The sequence below is a fragment of the Onychostoma macrolepis genome, chromosome 01 (genome assembly GCF_012432095.1).
Source record: "Onychostoma macrolepis isolate SWU-2019 chromosome 01, ASM1243209v1, whole genome shotgun sequence".
Lineage (NCBI taxonomy): Eukaryota > Metazoa > Chordata > Actinopteri > Cypriniformes > Cyprinidae > Onychostoma > Onychostoma macrolepis.
The window spans coordinates 27,888,055-27,907,217 of record NC_081155.1 but is presented as its reverse complement, the minus strand read 5'-3'; the positions used below and the strand labels follow the sequence as shown (position 1 = coordinate 27,907,217).

The following is a 19,163-nucleotide window of genomic DNA, read 5'->3' as shown; positions in this document are numbered from 1 at the left end:
ACTCATACACCCACCCGCAAAAGAACCCTAAAGTAAAAATAAAGTCATTATTTTTGTTTTCTTTACATACAAAAAGTATTCTCATAGCTTCATAACGTTATGGTTGAACCACTGATGGCAGATGGACTATTTTGACTTTGTCTTTCATACTTTTCTGGGCCTTGACAGTGTTATTTACTTGTCAAGTCAATGAGACAGTCATAAGCCTCCTGGTTTTCATCTAAATTATCTTAAATTGTGTTCCGAAGACAAACGAAGCTTGGAAGGACCCAAAAGTGAACCGTACTCAGACCACCTCCGGAGGTTCGTTTGTGGGTCTGTTTGTGGTTCGATTTCCTCGAGATTTGTGAAAGCAATGAGGTCCCAGTATGGTCCAACACAACAGTAATGAGTAAACGTAGCAGTTTATTATTTGTATATATTTTTATGTGTGGATTTTATATATATATATACTGTATATATATATATATTTTTTATTTTTTTATTTTTTTTATGGCATGCCATTCAGGAAAATTGAGTATATGGAATGGAACTTGACTATATGGAATGAAAGCTTAAATATATGAAATGGAAATTTGAATATATGGAATGAAACTTGAGTATATTGAATGAAAGTCTGAATATATAGATTAAAAGTTTGAATATATGGAATGAAAGTCTGAATATATAGAATAAAAGTTTGAATATATGGGACGAAACTTGAATTTGGTGGATGATTGACATTAAAGAGTTTACCAGTATTTTGAAACAAGTGAATGGTATCTTACTGGTAAAAAAAAAAAAAAAGTAACACTTGCTTGTGTGAACAGCACATTTGTGTAGTTCTGTGTGTAGTTCTGTAGTAATCTACATCGATGCCATTTTTGTCGACAAATAAAAATGAGATGAAAATGCCCAGTCAGAACTGACGTCCTGTGTGACGTTCTGATCTAACCGCGGGAAAACTCTGCGCTGTTGCACGCTCTACAGGTTCGAACAACAGCGCTTCAAACTGATTCGGAGCGGTTTGCAATAAATGAATAGCACACATTTATGCAAGGCAACTGCTTATGAACTAATGCTGATTAATTATAGCGATTTTTACAATTGTTTATATGGTAATGTGTTCTAGACGGTTGTAAGTGCATATTTTATCTCCCTCATGAACTTGAATGAACAGCCTGCAAATAAGAATTCCGGTGTATTTCGGTCTTGTTTCGGGGATTCCAGTTATTCTCCTTTGAAAATGTGCATTCCGGCCCGGAATTTCTGTGTTTGTTATGGTTTGTGAAACCCGCCCACTGCCAGTTTACCCAATTGTATTTCAGCACCACGGGTTGCCAGTTGGTGGGAAAACACAGCGTATTTAATTGTATTCATCGTCATGTGCGCTCGTTCCTGTTGATGTCGTTATCTGGCAACCTGCGTGTGTGTCAAGTCTGAGGAGGAGGGGCCGGGTGAAAATAACCCTCTCCAATATTTTGAATTTGGACTGCGATACCTAGTTCAACCACAATGTGTCAATCCTACATACAGTACCTTTAACCAAACTCAGTAGATTTTAGTCGAATAAATCTACTGTATTTTTAGTCGACTAAAACTAAAACAATTCAAATTACTAAAATATGACTAAAACTATATGGCATTTTAGTCAAAATGCTGTCAGAATTAACACTGTGTGTAATGTCTGAGATGATGGGACATCAAGATGATGGGATGTAAACTCCGAACTGTTTGTATTGTTTGGAATATGATCAGCTGTTGCCAAAATTTTTAGTTCAACGCAGTATTGGAAAATTTGAGGAAATTACATTATTAAAGTCATTCAATTAAGAAAACTATTGCTCTGATAACAAGGATATAACTAGCTACAGTATATTATTATTCATTAAACACTGTCAAATTTGCCTTTTAATTCCATACACTGCAAATTTCATTCTATATATTCAGACTTTCATTCCATATATTCAAACTTTCATTCAATATATTCATGTTTCATTCCATATATTCAAGCTTCATTCCATATATTCAGACTTTCTTTTAGTATATTCAAACTTCATATTATAAATACCATAATTTCCTGAACGGCATGCCATAATATTTATATATACACATATATATATATATATATATATATATATATATCGATGTCATTTTAGACGTTTCAATCTCTTGTTACATTTTATCAAAAAATAATCAGTAAATAAATACCACAATAACTGTGGCTGAATAGCAAATACACACATTAACGTTACTTCTTTTCTCCTTCAGCGGTGCTTCGCATACAACACGTGACTGCATGCATGCATGCACATATGTACTGAATCTTGAAATACGTCTTCACATACCTCATATAAATAAATATAAATGAAATGTATGCCATTACTTGTAATTACCGTGTTTATTTAAGAAAGATTTCCCCCAATTATGCTGTCTGTTCCTGCTTCTCTTCTCTTAGCTTCTCTTCTCTTCTTCTTCTTCTTTTGGTTCAATGGCCGTTCGCTCCTTAGGAGTATTACCGCCACCTACTGTATATCTTGCAGTATTGCTGTATTGCTATACATATACATATTTAAATAAAAAAATTAATAAATAATACAAATAATAATAATAATAATAATAAATAATAATAATAATTGTAATGCCCCACCCACCCCAGAAGAGGATCAGAGCCCAAGTTTCAGCTGGCGCTGCGTGTTGACCTCCTCCAGTTTCCACACTAGTCTCCTCAACCTCTTAGATGGGCAGAAGCATCATGACCACTAGCGTAGCCAGAAATGTTTAAGTGGGTGGGCCTACATAAAAATGGGTGGGCCAGGTGTGTAGCATATGGAAACTGCATGCCAAATTACCAAAAAAAACTACTGCACCAAGGTTCATTACACAGTATGCATTAACATTAGTAATTTGTTATGTTAATGTTCATGTCAAAATTTACTAATAGGACATTATTAAAATTAAAAGTTAACATTTAAAAAGTTAACACTGTTAACATTTGCCTAAGCTGGTTCAACAAAGATGAATAAACACGGTAACAAATGTATTGCTAATGTTAGTTGCATTAACTAACCTTAACTAAAGGACGTTTATTAAAAAGCATTACCTCAGTGTGAACATGTGAACATCTCTGTCAGTTCACACACATCGAGGACCGCAGAAATGTGCGCAGCTGCAAATTATGCAGTTTGTTGTGGCAACCAGGATCTAGCACAATGTTTATGTGTTTCTTTCCACAAAGGACGCATCTGTTTAGCGGATCAAACACTGTACCTATGCTAATATGATGTTTCAAACACTGGTTCAGAAGTTTCCGATCGATAAATCCAGCACCCTCAGGTGGTCTGTCAGGTTTAATTTGTAGACGGTCTAGCTAACAGGGAACATTCTAGTAACTTTGGCTAAGGTTCTCTAAAGGTTCTCTCAAAGTTATCAAAAACGTTCTTGCAGTAACGTTAGTAGAACGTTTTCTTAACGTTATCTGCCCTTGATAAACTTTTTTTAATTATTAGCATAAAAGGGTCATTCTACAGAAACGTCCACTTTTGGTATGGCAAAATGTCTTAATTTTTTTTTTTTTTTTTTTTTACATTTTAACTTAGACCACATTATTAGATTACCTTTTGACTTTATGAATACATAGCTTAATTATTTGATTTTTTTTTAGCTTTTTTGTGCAATTATTTCAAGACCACATGTATCATTTTTTGCCACTGATGTTACCTTCTTTAGCAATATTAATAGTTTTTATGAAATATTATTTCTAAAAAAAATATTTTCAGCACATGTTGTCAGAGTTACAGAAAAATAATGAAAATGCAAGAAATAAGGAGATTATGTTTTATTTATTTAATGTGACAGACAAATACAGTTCAGTAACACAGTAACACAGCACAGTAACACCAGTGACAGTAACACCAGTGACATACATTAGACCTGATATACTGATCGTCACTGGTGTTATCCATAAGGAAGGTAACAACACTGACAGTAACACCAGTGACAATTTTCATGAAAAATGCATTTTACAAAATGTCTGCTGCAAGGTATCAAGCCATATGTTGTCAATCATGGTATACTCACTAAATTAAGTACTTTAATCCATTTGTATTATAGTTTTTTTTACAATTCCCTAACAATAAATAGGTCACACCAGTGACATCAACTAAAAGCTTCATATGAAATCATGTGATAAATGAAAATTTCTCATAACTGAAAAGAAACAGTGGACTAAATACGGGCCTTTTTTCATAGATGTTTAGAAAATAGGAAGGAGGAAGTCGAGTGATGTCATCAGTGTGATTTTTTTATTCCAAAATAAAAGACTTTTGTTAAGCGGTAACACCAGTGGCACAACTCCAGGAAACCACTATTTTCATTATATATTTTATAATAGTTTTTTGGCATTTTGTTTTATTATGCCATTTATATCATATATTTGATAGTTATGGTGTAATTGTTCAAATAACATATTGTTTCATTTTAAAATATAACAAAATTGTAACCCTAATGTGTATTTCAATTGTAATATTTCTGTAAAGTCTAGGGACAGAAAAGTGGACGTTTCTGTAGAATGACCCAAAAACGTTATCATTGCCTTGCTAGTAGAACGTTTTAAAAACGTTATCAAAAATATGTCTTGACAAAATGAGTCATAATTTGTATAGCAACATAATTTGTGTATCTAATGACACAAAGAATGACACATTCCAGTGGCCTTTTTCCCCTGGCCTGAAAGAGAAAAAAAACTTTTTGTTTAAAATTAAAATCTTACAATAGCTTAAAAGTCAGAAGACATTTTATTTATTCTCAAACTGTTTTTCTGACATTTGCAATAACCGTGAAGGAGAAAATGCACTTGCAAAGTGTATACATGATCTTAATTCCCCACGAAATCATCTCTACGTGTAGCGTGAAAAGGTGGCCGTGGCTTTGGAACGTGCGTGCGCGTCAATCAAACACAGGGGGAAGGACACACACACAGTGTTGCCAGATTGGGCTGTTTTGAATTTGATTGTGCGGGTAAATATTGGCTTGGGCGGATGGATAAAATTTGGGCTGGTATTTGGTCAGTTTGGCGGTTTTCAAAACTTATAAATTGTATAGGCTTATTAATAAACAAGCCCAAGTGTGCATATAGCCTACTGCATGCATCCAATCAGTACAACTTTACTAAACACACACGCACAATAGTAGCCTATCTGGTGCTGATGTTGACTGTCATGGTGTGTGCATGAACCAGTGTGAAATACCCAATTACATTGCTTATTCTGATCACTTATATTGGGCACTTTTTGCATTTAAATTCTAACTTGTTGACATTGAAAATGATGCATGTTTTTTTCTAGGGTATCGGTTAATTTCTTGATTGCCTTTTTGACTGTGTCTGTGCTTGCATATTTTAATCATATTTGGTGGTTCTCTTTAATCTGATCCATGGAAAATTTATCTAGCATTATATTTATATTATGTTGTCGTCATTATTTCGGAGTTAAAAATGGTTCTTATCAACCTTGATCTACCACCTTATTTTGACAGTTAAAGTTTTGGGCAGTTTTTGGGCGGGTTTTTGTGAGCCTTTGGGCTGGAAATCGTCCATCTGGCAACACTGGACACAGCTGCCAAACATTTACAGTAAGACTGCGCCTGTCAGGTAAATTCTGTGACTTTTGTTGGATATATGAATAAAATACGTTTATTATCACACTGATGATTAGCTTGATAAAATTATAGGTAGCTAGGTGATTGATTTGCATGAACAAGCAAAACTGCTGCTGCGGAGCGGTTACAACAGTATACAAATGTGTAAAACAGAGGAATAAAGGTAAAAATACATTTGTAGAAGTCTTAGACTCGCTGTTTCTTAGTGCTCACTAGTTTGCTTTTTCAATAGCCTATAGCAAAACTGATTTTCATTACACCGTGTTTAATGTGTCCCGCGCCCACGCATTTTCCCTGCTGTTTTCCGTTTCATGTAAAAGTTTAAAATCGGTTTGTTACAGTGAAATTCGTGTACTTATCAGATTTTTGGATTAACTGCATAGCCCCTAACTTAAAAAAAAAAAATGGAAGGTTAGTCCACAGAGAGATCCCAGTATGCTTTGTGTCCAAATTTTGATTTATTGCCCCCTCATAAAGATAAGACCCCCCACCCCTCCCACCCACCCAAACTGGACACCTGTTTTGTCCACCCCCACCCATCTAAATGAGCATCTGTTTTTACTGTCCAGTGATCCTAAGGTATTTATGAATGTTTTGGGAACCGTGTTTTTGTGTGGGCCATTGAAGACTATTATGTGTTTAAACTTTAAATTGTGAAACAAAGGGAAGTTTTTATTAGAGTTTTTCACGCACACATATCAACAAAAAACATACGTAAAATGAGCAACGACTTCCTAGTGTTGTTGTAACGAACTCTAACTAGTTTAAAAACGTTTTAAGTTAAATAAAAAGAAGTAGAAGTGAGCGTGTTTGTTTATTTAAAACAAACAAAGCATCTGACACCTTAGTTAAAACAATAGCATAACATTACAAAGTTAAATAATATAGAGTTGACTCATCTTACCCATCTTCTAAAACAAAAAAAAAAGCATCAGAAGCGAACGTTAAGTAAAAAGTCAAAATCTTGTCACAAAAATTAAACAAAAGAAAAAGAGCAGCCCATCCGTCAGATAACCGCACACTAGCGCGTCAAATTCAGAATGCGTTTACACCGGTGAATCCAGACCACGCCTTCCGCCACCCCCTAACAGCGTAAGGAAAGACCGATGCAAAGATTTAAAAGAATTAAATTAATGTTTTAACATTAGAACGAACGTTATTTTAATAAATCTTTAACATTTCTTAATTAATGAAACAATTCGGCACTCATCCTAAAACTTTTCACTTTAAAATTAGGTGTTTACCTTTTAAACAAACAGGCCTACCTAACCCACAGGGTATTTTATTTTATTTACTTTAGTTTAGTTATTCGCACTTAATTTAGTAATTCCTTTATTTACTCTTCTATTTTTGTCAAGTTTAAGACTTCTGACGTGTTATATAACCCAGACTTTTTTCACTTTTAAAAATTAGGGTTTTTTTTTCTTATAAAAATCGCCTCTAAGCCACAGGAAAAGGTTGTTTGTCTTGTTTTATTTTATTTTAGTAGTATAATACCTTTATTTACTCTTTGATTTTTGTCAATCTTTAAACTTTCTAGCCTGCTATAACGGTTAAAACGCATACGCGCGTATGTGAGCGGAAACCGGAATGAAAGCAAATGTTTCGGACGTCTTTGGATTTTTTCAGCCGTAGACGCCTAAAATTTTTACATTATAGCACGAAATGTAAATACTTCGTCTCATGCAGGGGACAACGAAATGAGTACGACACAGTGTGTCTGGACGTATGATTAACGACGCGTTAGAGTCGCGTGAGAGTTGCTGTAAAACATCTAAAGGTGTTTCTGGAGACGCAACTCATTTGCAATCTAACGAGTTTTTGAGGGGGGTGTGACATCGTAAACTTTGGTGTAGCTCTTCATTTATCAAAGGATGCGTCCCCTTTTGAAGTTTTTATATGACACATAGCTGGTTAAGTTAAAAGTTAGGTATAGTTTAGGAAGAAAATACTCAAACATAAATACAAACATACACAAACAATCCCCTACATTTAAACATTTAAACTTTTATGATGTCTCATATAAACCTTTTATAAACTTGTGAACTTTTAGAATCACACTGGGTATCTCTACAAGATGATGAAAAGCAGCATGATTAAACAACAATATAACTATTGTTTTAACAAATAAGTTAAGATTTGTAGTTTTTATATCTCTCAAACCTAAAACATGAACCTCTAAAGCAAGGATTAGAAGCAGTCAAACGATCCTGTGATGAATACAGAGAATTTCTTCATGAATTAGACTGAAAATGAATTGTCATAGGTTGTTCGCAACAAAAGTAATTCCTAAACAAGGTACTACAAATGCCTCACGGAATCTTTACAACAGATTAGACTTTCTCACTTTAAAAATGGTATTATTAACCGTGGGGTTTAAATGCAGCATTTTTTTCACAGTATAATGCTTTATTTTATTAAAATAAAAACAACTGGTCTATATAGGTTTATTTCACTAAGAATTGATCAAATAATTGACAGAGGAAATAATACAAATAAGCGATAAGTCCAATTGATCAACCCCGCCTGATGTGTCTGATGGTTTGTGACAAATATCTTACTGATACAATTGTGTTAAGATGTTAAGTATGTGTAAAACATGTGCAAAGTTCATTACTACTGCTAAAAATAGTTTAATAAACCACAAACACTCACATGAAAAACAAACACACACACACACATACTAAAACAACCCCTGCAGTTAAACATTTCAACTTTTACGATGTCGTATAAATACACTTTTACAAATAAAAACTTTTAGCATCACACAGGGTATCTCTACAAGATGATGGAAAACAGTATGATTAAACAATGATGTAACTTTTGTTTTAACAAATAATTTAAGGTTTTGTAGATTTTAGATCTTTCACACCTAAAACCGTGATGAGGATCAGAAGTTGTCAAATGATCCTCTAATGAATGCAATGCGCTTACATAGGTTTTTCTTTATGAATTAGATCTAAAATAGACTAAAATTAGCTGTTGTAAGGTTGTTTACAACAAAGAGTGTCTTAAACAAGGTGCAACAAATGTTTCATCTTTACAACAGATTAGACTTTCTTTCTCACTTTAAAAACGGTATTATTAACCATGCTGTTTAAATGCAACATTTATTTTTTCACACTATAATGTTTTATTTTATTAAAATAAAAACAATTGGCTCTTTATAGTTTTATTTCACTAAGATTTGATCAAATAATAGATATAAGCAACAATCAAATATTTGATAACTCCATCTTATCACCCAAACTGATGTGTCTTATGGTTTGTGATGACATCAGAATCAGAATCAGAATCAGAATCAGAACGAGCTTTATCGGTCAGGTATGTTTGCACATACCTGACCAGGACACAGGACAGGACAGGACACAGATAATAAAAGAATAATATACAAATAGACAATGTACAAAATGGCAAAAACGCAATATATAATATAGACAAATATGTATGTACAGTTATGATATGTGCAAAATTGAAATGAAACAATAAGCATGTGTTAAGATGCACGTTACGTATGTGTAAAATGTGTAAAGTTCAATATTACTGTTAAAAATAGTTTAAAAGGCCATTTTTAGCTTTCATATAGGATTCACAACCACACTCAGTTGCTTTTTGTGTAACAGAGACCGCCCCGGGGCAGATGAAAATAGAATGTATGAAAGACTTTTCTTATTATAATAAGATATTATAATGACGTACTAAAAACTTTAGATTGATTAAAACAACTGAGGTTACGCATTTCTCTTGAATATGTGTACAGTAACCAGTGAGTACATGAAACATCATTGTATAAATACACATCCTTGTAAATTCAGCATGATTCTATCATATTAATCAATAAAAAAGAACAACCGGTTTGTTGGAAATAAAAAATTAAAATAGTGTTGTGTTTCTAAGTTAGAATGTTTATAGTGTGTAGTAAAATCTTAACTTTAACCTAAAGCATTTTTCTTTCAAACTCTCTCACGCAAGCACACGGCTTTCCCACAAACTCCCAACAACATACATAAGTTTTGTTTTATCATCTAGAAACCCTATAATGGTGTTATGTTTTGCATTATTACAACTATAGATGCGAAGAGGACATTAACCTGTTTAATCTGTTTAAAATGTGAACAATATCACTTAAGACTAGTTTGACAAACAAGGGTACGATCATAAAACAAGCCTGGATCCAATTTGAAACATTCTAACAACAAGTACAACCATTGCAGCAAATGTATTCAATCAATCAATCAAACTTTATTACAGACTCAAGGTCCAGATTTAAAAAGACAGTAGACAGCATATACAACCCATAGCATCTATCACAGACATAAAGAGTTACAAAATACAGCAATACCGGTGTCTCCACAACTTTGACTGATACCGTGTAGTACTAACCCCTATATTTGATAAACCCACAATAATCTCATTTTAGAAGCATTAAGCCGACAGGTAAAACTATACATAAGATTTCGTAACAGTGTTTTAAAAGTGATTACTCTACAGTCGCAAACATTTCACTTGCACTATGCCATCTAGGCCTCCGTAGTAAGATTCTCCTTGCATCATTATAAGCTACTCGCGGCTTTTGTAAACTAGATGCTCTGTAGTTACACATAAAATGAGTATAAAGTTTTGTACAGTATGCTTTGAAAAGTGACACCTTTACCTCATCTGAACAGAAACTAAACTTACGTAAAGTATATTCGCCTGCATATACATCATATGGCGTAGCCTTTCAATATCCTCAGCATCTGTCACGCGTTCAGTGATAAAATGTCCGAGGTATTTTACTTTCGCACACACAGTGAGACTCTTGTTAGACAACTTAAAACTGGAAAATTTATATTATAACACCGCAGTAAGATAAAACTCTGGACGAACAACTTATCAGATGTTCTACGTATTATTACAAGTCCCTGCTTACCTAGTTTATGATGAAACTAGAAAATATAGACGTGATAAAAATACCGGTCACGTTCAATTAGACGAAGACATGCAGAGGTAGCGAACACAACGAACTTGGGGGAGGGTCGCGAAGCAAACAGTCTAACACAACACACGTTCTCCAGAATGGTGCTCATGATGGGTTCATAATTTCACGATGAAGACCGACGGGGTATTCAGACACCTGCAGCAGGACTGACTGACTTTTTCTTAAGATTTGATTTCAAGAACACACAACCGAATCCTAAAGCTATTTCACGAAATAACACAACAACGGGTGCACCATTTCAACATATACACAAGTCTGTTTTACCATAAGTATATCGTATTCTTTTTATATACATATATTTGTTTAGGCTAAATACGTTTTAACAATTATTTTTGTTTTTACAAAGATGTTAAATTGAACACGTGTAACTAATACCTCATTCAAATGTCGCGGTCTTTCAGGCCAACAAACTACAATACCCAGCATACACCTCTGGGTATACAGCCGGTCTGTCTAATTACCAGAAAAATTTTGGATGTGATGTCTGAATGCGAGGATGAGACGGACATTAACGAGGTTCTCTGTCTGTGTACGTCCGTGACAGATCTATGCGTGTTGTTGGCTGTAAAAAATTGTGATTCTATGACGTGCGAAATTGTTGCATCGCTGGTCTTTGAGTCTTTGGTATTTGAGCAAAACATGTTTGTCTGCAGAGATTTCCTTTTCTGGCTAGACCACCGGTTTAATGTCGTTACTACCGTTTGTTTGTAAATTTGATAATTTTCTTCACTCAGTGTATGAATGCATATTCATCAATATATTGTTGAAATAAAAGTTTGACTCAACTAACTCGTTATTCTGTTCTCTGACTTCATAAAAACGTCTTTATTAAAAATATTTAAATGTAACGATTTACGCGGTACAGATATCAAGTTTTTTATTTGTTGTTATCAATTTAATAATATTTAATAAACTCATCGATCTTGTATATCTGATATAAACTAGGATGATATAATAATATAACGTAAATGTCTCGAATGAAGACGCAATATTTTATTAAATCAACCAAATTCATAGAAATATTGACTTATGCGAACAAAGAGGAGCTAACGAGACAAAGTGTAAGGCCTAACAATTACAATTAGGTTGGGAAAATAAGATAAGGATGGTGAAACCGCGGTACACAAAGTCATGGAAACTTCTTTGAAACGGTTCCGGTTTCAAAGCGTAACGCTATGAAAAACTTTGCGGTTTATATCTCACAAAGGTGTGAGAAGGTCTAGAACAGTAGCGCCGATAAACATGTAGGTAGATGAAAAATTTTAAATAGAACGCAACTCTGATGTGTCTTATCTCAGTAATAAACAGTTGCATTTGCTAACTATTGGAATTTACGACATGTTAAAATGTGTCGGTATAATGCAGATGAGGTCAAAAACTGCTTGCCGCATGTTTTCATAAAAAGAAGAACAAAATATTAAGACATCCGTTTTCTGGGTCAGACCTAAAAGACAGACGCCTAAAACGCCGGTGTCAAAGCATTGGTGTGGACAGAATAAAAAAAAGACGTGAATCATTCCGCCTTTTGCTTAAAATGACATCAACTGTAAGTCGTTTACCTAATTATTGTTTTGTAGTATTTGATAAATGTTTTATGTATTGAATGTATTGAAGCGGGTGTTTAACAAGTTTGAAATGTTTTAATGTTCCTGTTTAAGAGTTTTATATTCAGCATGCCGTAAATAAAGCGGTTAAATGAGCACTTAGTATTGTTTCAATTAATTCCATAACAGTACGTACTTCAGCAGTTCTTTGTGTGATTTCATAATAAAGCATCTAAATTGTTAACAGACTATTATCTTTTATATTAAAACTTAATAAACCGTTAAGTCAATATTTCTATGAATTTGGTTGATTTAATAAAATATTTTGTACTATCGATTTTAAGAGTGTATGGTTTATCGTTCATGCAGATTATTTTTAAAGTTGTTAAGCCAAATCGATGAGTTTATAAGACCGGTTTATTCTTTCTACACACATACTTCAGACGTGTAGAACATATCAGCGTTCGTGTAGGCTACTCAATATTGGTCGGTCTGACTCGTATCCGACATGAAGGATCGGTGAATGAACAAAAGACGCCTTCACGCTGTTAACTTTATTTGAATGTTTCACTGATATAAAATGCCCCGAGTTGTTAGAAAAGAAGCGTATACTGGCGTAACTGCGAGATGACGTAAGGATCCGATGAATCGGTTCGTTGAACCGAACTGTGGGAAAGAATCGATTCAGACAAACATGTTTTGCTCAAATACCAAAGACTCAAAGACCAGCGATGCAACAATTTCGCACGTCATAGAATCACAATTTTTACAGCCAACAACACGGAACTTAATATTCTTCACAAAAAGTGTGGGCGTGTGTCTTTTATATAGGTTATCTGAGCGTGCGAATAATTAGAAGTCCGACGATTTAGAGATCTGTCGCATATGACCATTTTTGGTATCCCCGACGGCCTTGTTTGTAGTCTGAGGTGTATGCTGGGTATTGTAGTTTGTTGGCCTGAAAGACCGCGACATTTGAATGAGGTATTAGTTACACGTGTTCAATTTAACATCTTTGTAAAAACAAAAATAATTGTTAAAACGTATTTAGCCTAAACAAATATATGTATATAAAAAGAATACGATATACTTATGGTAAAACAGACTTGTGTATATGTTGAAATGGTGCACCCGTTGTTGTGTTATTTCGTGAAATAGCTTTAGGATTCGGTTGTGTGTTCTTGAAATCAAATCTTAAGAAAAAGTCAGTCAGTCCTGCTGCAGGTGTCTGAATACCCCGTCGGTCTTCATCGTGAAATTATGAACCCATCATGAGCACCATTCTGGAGAACGTGTGTTGTGTTAGACTGTTTGCTTCGCGACCCTCCCCCCCCAAGTTCGTTGTGTTCGCTACCTCTGCATGTCTTCGTCTAATTGAACGTGACCGGTATTTTTATCACGTCTATATTTTCTAGTTTCATCATAAACTAGGTAAGCAGGGACTTGTAATAATACGTAGAACATCTGATAAGTTGTTCGTCCAGAGTTTTATCTTACTGCGGTGTTATAATATAAATTTTCCAGTTTTAAGTTGTCTAACAAGAGTCTCACTGTGTGCGAAAGTAAAATACCTCGGACATTTTATCACTGAACGCGTGACAGATGCTGAGGATATTGAAAGGCTACGCCATATGATGTATATGCAGGCGAATATACTTTACGTAAGTTTAGTTTCTGTTCAGATGAGGTAAAAACTGCTTGCCGCATGTTTTCATAAAAGAAGAACAAAATATTAAGACATCCGTTTTCTGGGTCAGACCTAAAAGACAGACGCCTAAAACGCCGGTGTCAAAGCATTGGTGTGGACAGAATAAAAAAAGGCGTGAATCATTCCGCCTTTTGCTTAAAATGACATCAACTGTAAGTCGTTTACCTAATTATTGTTTTGTAGTATTTGATAAATGTTTTATGTACTATCGATTTTAAGAGTGTATGGTTTATCGTTCATGCAGATTATTTTTAAAGTTGTTAAGCCAAATCGATGAGTTTATAAGACCGGTTTATTCTTTCTACACACATACTTCAGGCGTGTAGAACATATCAGCGTTCGTGTAGGCTACTCAATATTGGTCGGTCTGACTCGTATCCGACATGAAGGATCGGTGAATGAACAAAGACGCCTTCACGCTGTTAACTTTATTTGAATGTTTCACTGATATAAAATGCCCCGAGTTGTTAGAAAAGAAGCGTATACTGGCGTAACTGCGAGATGACGTAAGGATCCGATGAATCGGTTCGTTGAACCGAACTGTGGGAAAGAATCGATTCTGCAGACAAACATGTTTTGCTCAAATACCAAAGACTCACAAAAGGGGTTTGTAACATCGCAACACGGAACTTAATATTCTTCACAAAAAGTGTGGACGTGTGTCTTTTTATATAGGTTATCTGAGCGTGCGAATAATTAGAAGTCCGACGATTTAGAGATCTGTCGCATATGACCATTTTTGGTATCCCCGACGGCCTTGTTTGTAGTCTGAGGTGTATGCTGGGTATTGTAGTTTGTTGGCCTGAAAGACCGCGACATTTGAATGAGGTATTAGTTACACGTGTTCAATTTAACATCTTTGTAAAAACAAAAATAATTGTTAAAACGTATTTAGCCTAAACAAATATATGTATATAAAAAGAATACGATATACTTATGGTAAAACAGACTTGTGTATATGTTGAAATGGTGCACCCGTTGTTGTGTTATTTCGTGAAATAGCTTTAGGATTCGGTTGTGTGTTCTTGAAATCAAATCTTAAGAAAAAGTCAGTCAGTCCTGCTGCAGGTGTCTGAATACCCCGTCGGTCTTCATCGTGAAATTATGAACCCATCATGAGCACCATTCTGGAGAACGTGTGTTGTGTTAGACTGTTTGCTTCGCGACCCTCCCCCCCCAAGTTCGTTGTGTTCGCTACCTCTGCATGTCTTCGTCTAATTGAACGTGACCGGTATTTTTATCACGTCTATATTTTCTAGTTTCATCATAAACTAGGTAAGCAGGGACTTGTAATAATACGTAGAACATCTGATAAGTTGTTCGTCCAGAGTTTTATCTTACTGCGGTGTTATAATATAAATTTTCCAGTTTTAAGTTGTCTAACAAGAGTCTCACTGTGTGTGCGAAAGTAAAATACCTCGGACATTTTATCACTGAACGCGTGACAGATGCTGAGGATATTGAAAGGCTACGCCATATGATGTATATGCAGGCGAATATACTTTACGTAAGTTTAGTTTCTGTTCAGATGAGGTAAAGGTGTCACTTTTCAAAGCATACTGTACAAAACTTTATACTCATTTTGCGGTGTAACTACAGAGCATCTAGTTTACAAAAGCCGCGAGTAGCTTATAATGATGCAAGGAGAATCTTACTATGGAGGCCTAGATGGCATAGTGCAAGTGAAATGTTTGCGACTGCGAGAGTAATCACTTTTAAAACACTGTTACGAAATCTTATGTATAGTTTTACCTGTCGGCTTAATGCTTCTAAAAATGAGATTATTGTGGGTTTATCAAATATAGGGGTTAGTACTACACGGTATCAGTCAAAGTTGTGGAGACACCGGTATTGCTGTATTTTGTAACTCTTTATGTCTGTGATAGATGCTATGGGTTGTATATGCTGTCTACTGTCTTTTTAAAATCTGGACCTTGAGTCTGTAATAAAGTTTGATTGATTGATTGAATACATTTGCTGCAATGGTTGTACTTGTTGTTAGAATGTTTCAAATTGGATCCAGGCTTGTTTTATGATCGTACCCTTGTTTGTCAAAGTAGTCTTAAGTGATATTGTTCACATTTTAAACAGATTAAACAGGTTAATGTCCTCTTTCGGCATCTATAGTTGTAATAATGCAAAACATAACACCATTATAGGGTTTCTAGATGATAAAACAAAACTTATGTATGTAGTTGGGAGTTTGTGGGAAAGCCGTGTGCTTGCGTGAGAGAGTTTGAAAGAAAAATGCTTTAGGTTAAAGTTAAGATTTTACTACACACTATAAACATTCTAACTTAGAAACACAACACTATTTTAATTTTTTTATTTCCAACAAACCGGTTGTTCTTTTTTATTGATTAATATGATAGAATCATGCTGAATTTACAAGGATGTGTATTTATACAATGATGTTTCATGTACTCACTGGTTACTGTATACATATTCTAGAGAAATGCGTAACCTCAGTTGTTTTAATCAATCTAAAGTTTTTAGTACGTCATTATAATATCTTATTATAATAAGAAAAGTCTTTCATACATTCTATTTTCATCTGCCCCCCGGGGGCGGGTCTCTGTTACACAAAAAGCAACTGAGTGTGGTTGTGAATCCTATATGAAAGCTAAAAATGGCCTTTTAAACTATTTTTAACAGTAATATTGAACTTTACACATTTTACACATACGTAACGTGCATCTTAACACATGCTTATTGTTTCATTTCAATTTTGCACATATCATAACTGTACATACATATTTGTCTATATTATATATTGCGTTTTTGCCATTTTGTACATTGTCTATTTGTATATTATTCTTTTATTATCTGTGTCCTGTCCTGTCCTGTGTCCTGGTCAGGTATGTGCAAACATACCTGACCGATAAAGCTCGTTCTGATTCTGATTCTGATTCTGATTCTGATGTCATCACAAACCATAAGACACATCAGTTTGGGTGATAAGATGGAGTTATCAAATATTTGATTGTTGCTTATATCTATTATTTGATCAAATCTTAGTGAAATAAAACTATAAAGAGCCAATTGTTTTTATTTTAATAAAATAAAACATTATAGTGTGAAAAAATAAATGTTGCATTTAAACAGCATGGTTAATAATACCGTTTTTAAAGTGAGAAAGAAAGTCTAATCTGTTGTAAAGATGAAACATTTGTTGCACCTTGTTTAAGACACTCTTTTGTTGTAAACAACCTTACAACAGCTAATTTTAGTCTATTTTAGATCTAATTCATAAAGAAAAAACCTATGTAAGCGCATTGCATTCATCAGAGGATCATTTGACAACTTCTGATCCTCATCACGGTTTTAGGTGTGAAAGATCTAAAATCTACAAAACCTTAAATTATTTGTTAAAACAAAAGTTACATCATTGTTTAATCATACTGTTTTCCATCATCTTGTAGAGATACCCTGTGTGATGCTAAAAGTTTTTATTTGTAAAAGTGTATTTATACGACATCGTAAAAGTTGAAATGTTTAACTGCAGGGGTTGTTTTAGTATGTGTGTGTGTGTGTTTGTTTTTCATGTGAGTGTTTGTGGTTTATTAAACTATTTTTAGCAGTAGTAATGAACTTTGCACATGTTTTACACATACTTAACATCTTAACACAATTGTATCAGTAAGATATTTGTCACAAACCATCAGACACATCAGGCGGGGGTTGATCAATTGGACTTATCGTTTATTTGTATTATTTCCTCTGTCAATTATTTGATCAATTCTTAGTGAAATAAACCTATATAGACCAGTTGTTTTTATTTTAATAAAATAAAGCATTATACTGTGAAAAAAATGCTGCATTTAAACCCCACGGTTAATAATACCATTTTTAAAGTGAGAAAGTCTAATCTGTTGTAAAGATTCCGTGAGGCATTTGTAGTACCTTGTTTAGGAATTACTTTTGTTGCGAACAACCTATGACAATTCATTTTCAGTCTAATTCATGAAGAAATTCTCTGTATTCATCACAGGATCGTTTGACTGCTTCTAATCCTTGCTTTAGAGGTTCATGTTTTAGGTTTGAGAGATATAAAAACTACAAATCTTAACTTATTTGTTAAAACAATAGTTATATTGTTGTTTAATCATGCTGCTTTTCATCATCTTGTAGAGATACCCAGTGTGATTCTAAAAGTTCACAAGTTTGTAAAAGGTTTGTATGAGACATCATAAAAGTTTAAATGTAGGGGATTGTTTGTGTATGTTTGTATTTATGTTTGAGTATTTTCTTCCTAAACTATACCTAACTTTTAACTTAACCAGCTATGTGTCATATAAAAACTTCAAAAGGGGACGCATCCTTTGATAAATGAACAGCTACACCAAGGTTTACGATGTCACACCCCCCTCAAAAACTCGTTAGATTGCAAATGAGTTGCGTCTCCAGAAACACCTTTAGATGTTTTACAGCAACTCTCGATCTGATACGGACGCGTCGTTAATCATACGTCCAGACACACTGTGTCGTACTCATTTCGTTGTTCCTACGGCTGAAAAAATCCAAAGACGTCCGAAACATTTGCTTTCATTCCGGTTTCCGCTCACATACGCGCGTATGCGTTTTAACAGTTATAGCAGGCTAGAAAGTTTAAAGATTGACAAAAATCAAAGAGTAAATAAAGGTATTATACTACTAAAATAAAATAAAACAAGACAAACAACCTTTTCCTGTGGCTTAGAGGCGATTTTTATAAGAAAAAAACCCCCAAATTTTTAAAAGTGAAAAAAGTCTGGGTTATATAACACGTCAGAAGTCTTAAACTTTACAAAAATAGAAGAGTAAATAAAGGAATTACTAAATTAAGTGCGAATAACTAAACTAAAGTAAATAAAATAAAATACCCTGCGGGTTAGGTAGGCCTACTGTTCGTTTAAAAGGTAAACACCTAATTTTAAAGTGAAAAGCTTTAGGATGAGTGCCGAATTGTTTCATTAATTAAGAAATGTTAAAGATTTATTAAAATAACGTTCGTTCTAATGTTAAAACATTACTTTAATTCTTTTAAATCTTTGCATCGGTCTCTCCTTACGCTGTTAGGGGGTGGCGGAAGGCGTGGTCTGGATTCACCGGCGTAAATGCATTCTGAATTTGACGCGCTAGTGTGCGGTTATCTGACGGATGGGCTGCTCTTTTTCTTTTGTTTAATTTTTGTGACAAGATTTTGACTTTTTACTTAACGTTCGCTTCAGATGCTTTTTTTTTTTGTTTGTTTTAGAATACGGGTAAGATAAGTCAGATCTATTTGCTGTAACTTGTGAGAAAAGCTACCTTT

At 34.2% G+C, this 19,163-nt stretch overlaps 1 protein-coding gene across 5 annotated transcripts in view; it reads right to left on the bottom strand.

The window, feature by feature from the left end:
• The window catches only part of psip1a (PC4 and SFRS1 interacting protein 1a), a 122,220-nt gene extending 119,743 nt beyond the window's left edge, over nt 1–2,477 (bottom strand). For 4 of the 5 annotated variants that reach the window (XM_058789624.1, XM_058789631.1, XM_058789646.1 and 1 more), the window contains exon 1: nt 2,376–2,477. The gene's annotated coding sequence lies outside the window, so the exon portion shown is untranslated. The remainder of the gene's footprint in view (nt 1–2,375) is intronic. The other variant, XM_058789639.1, reaches the window with a different exon arrangement.
• Nucleotides 2,478–19,163: the final 16,686 nt, after the last annotated feature.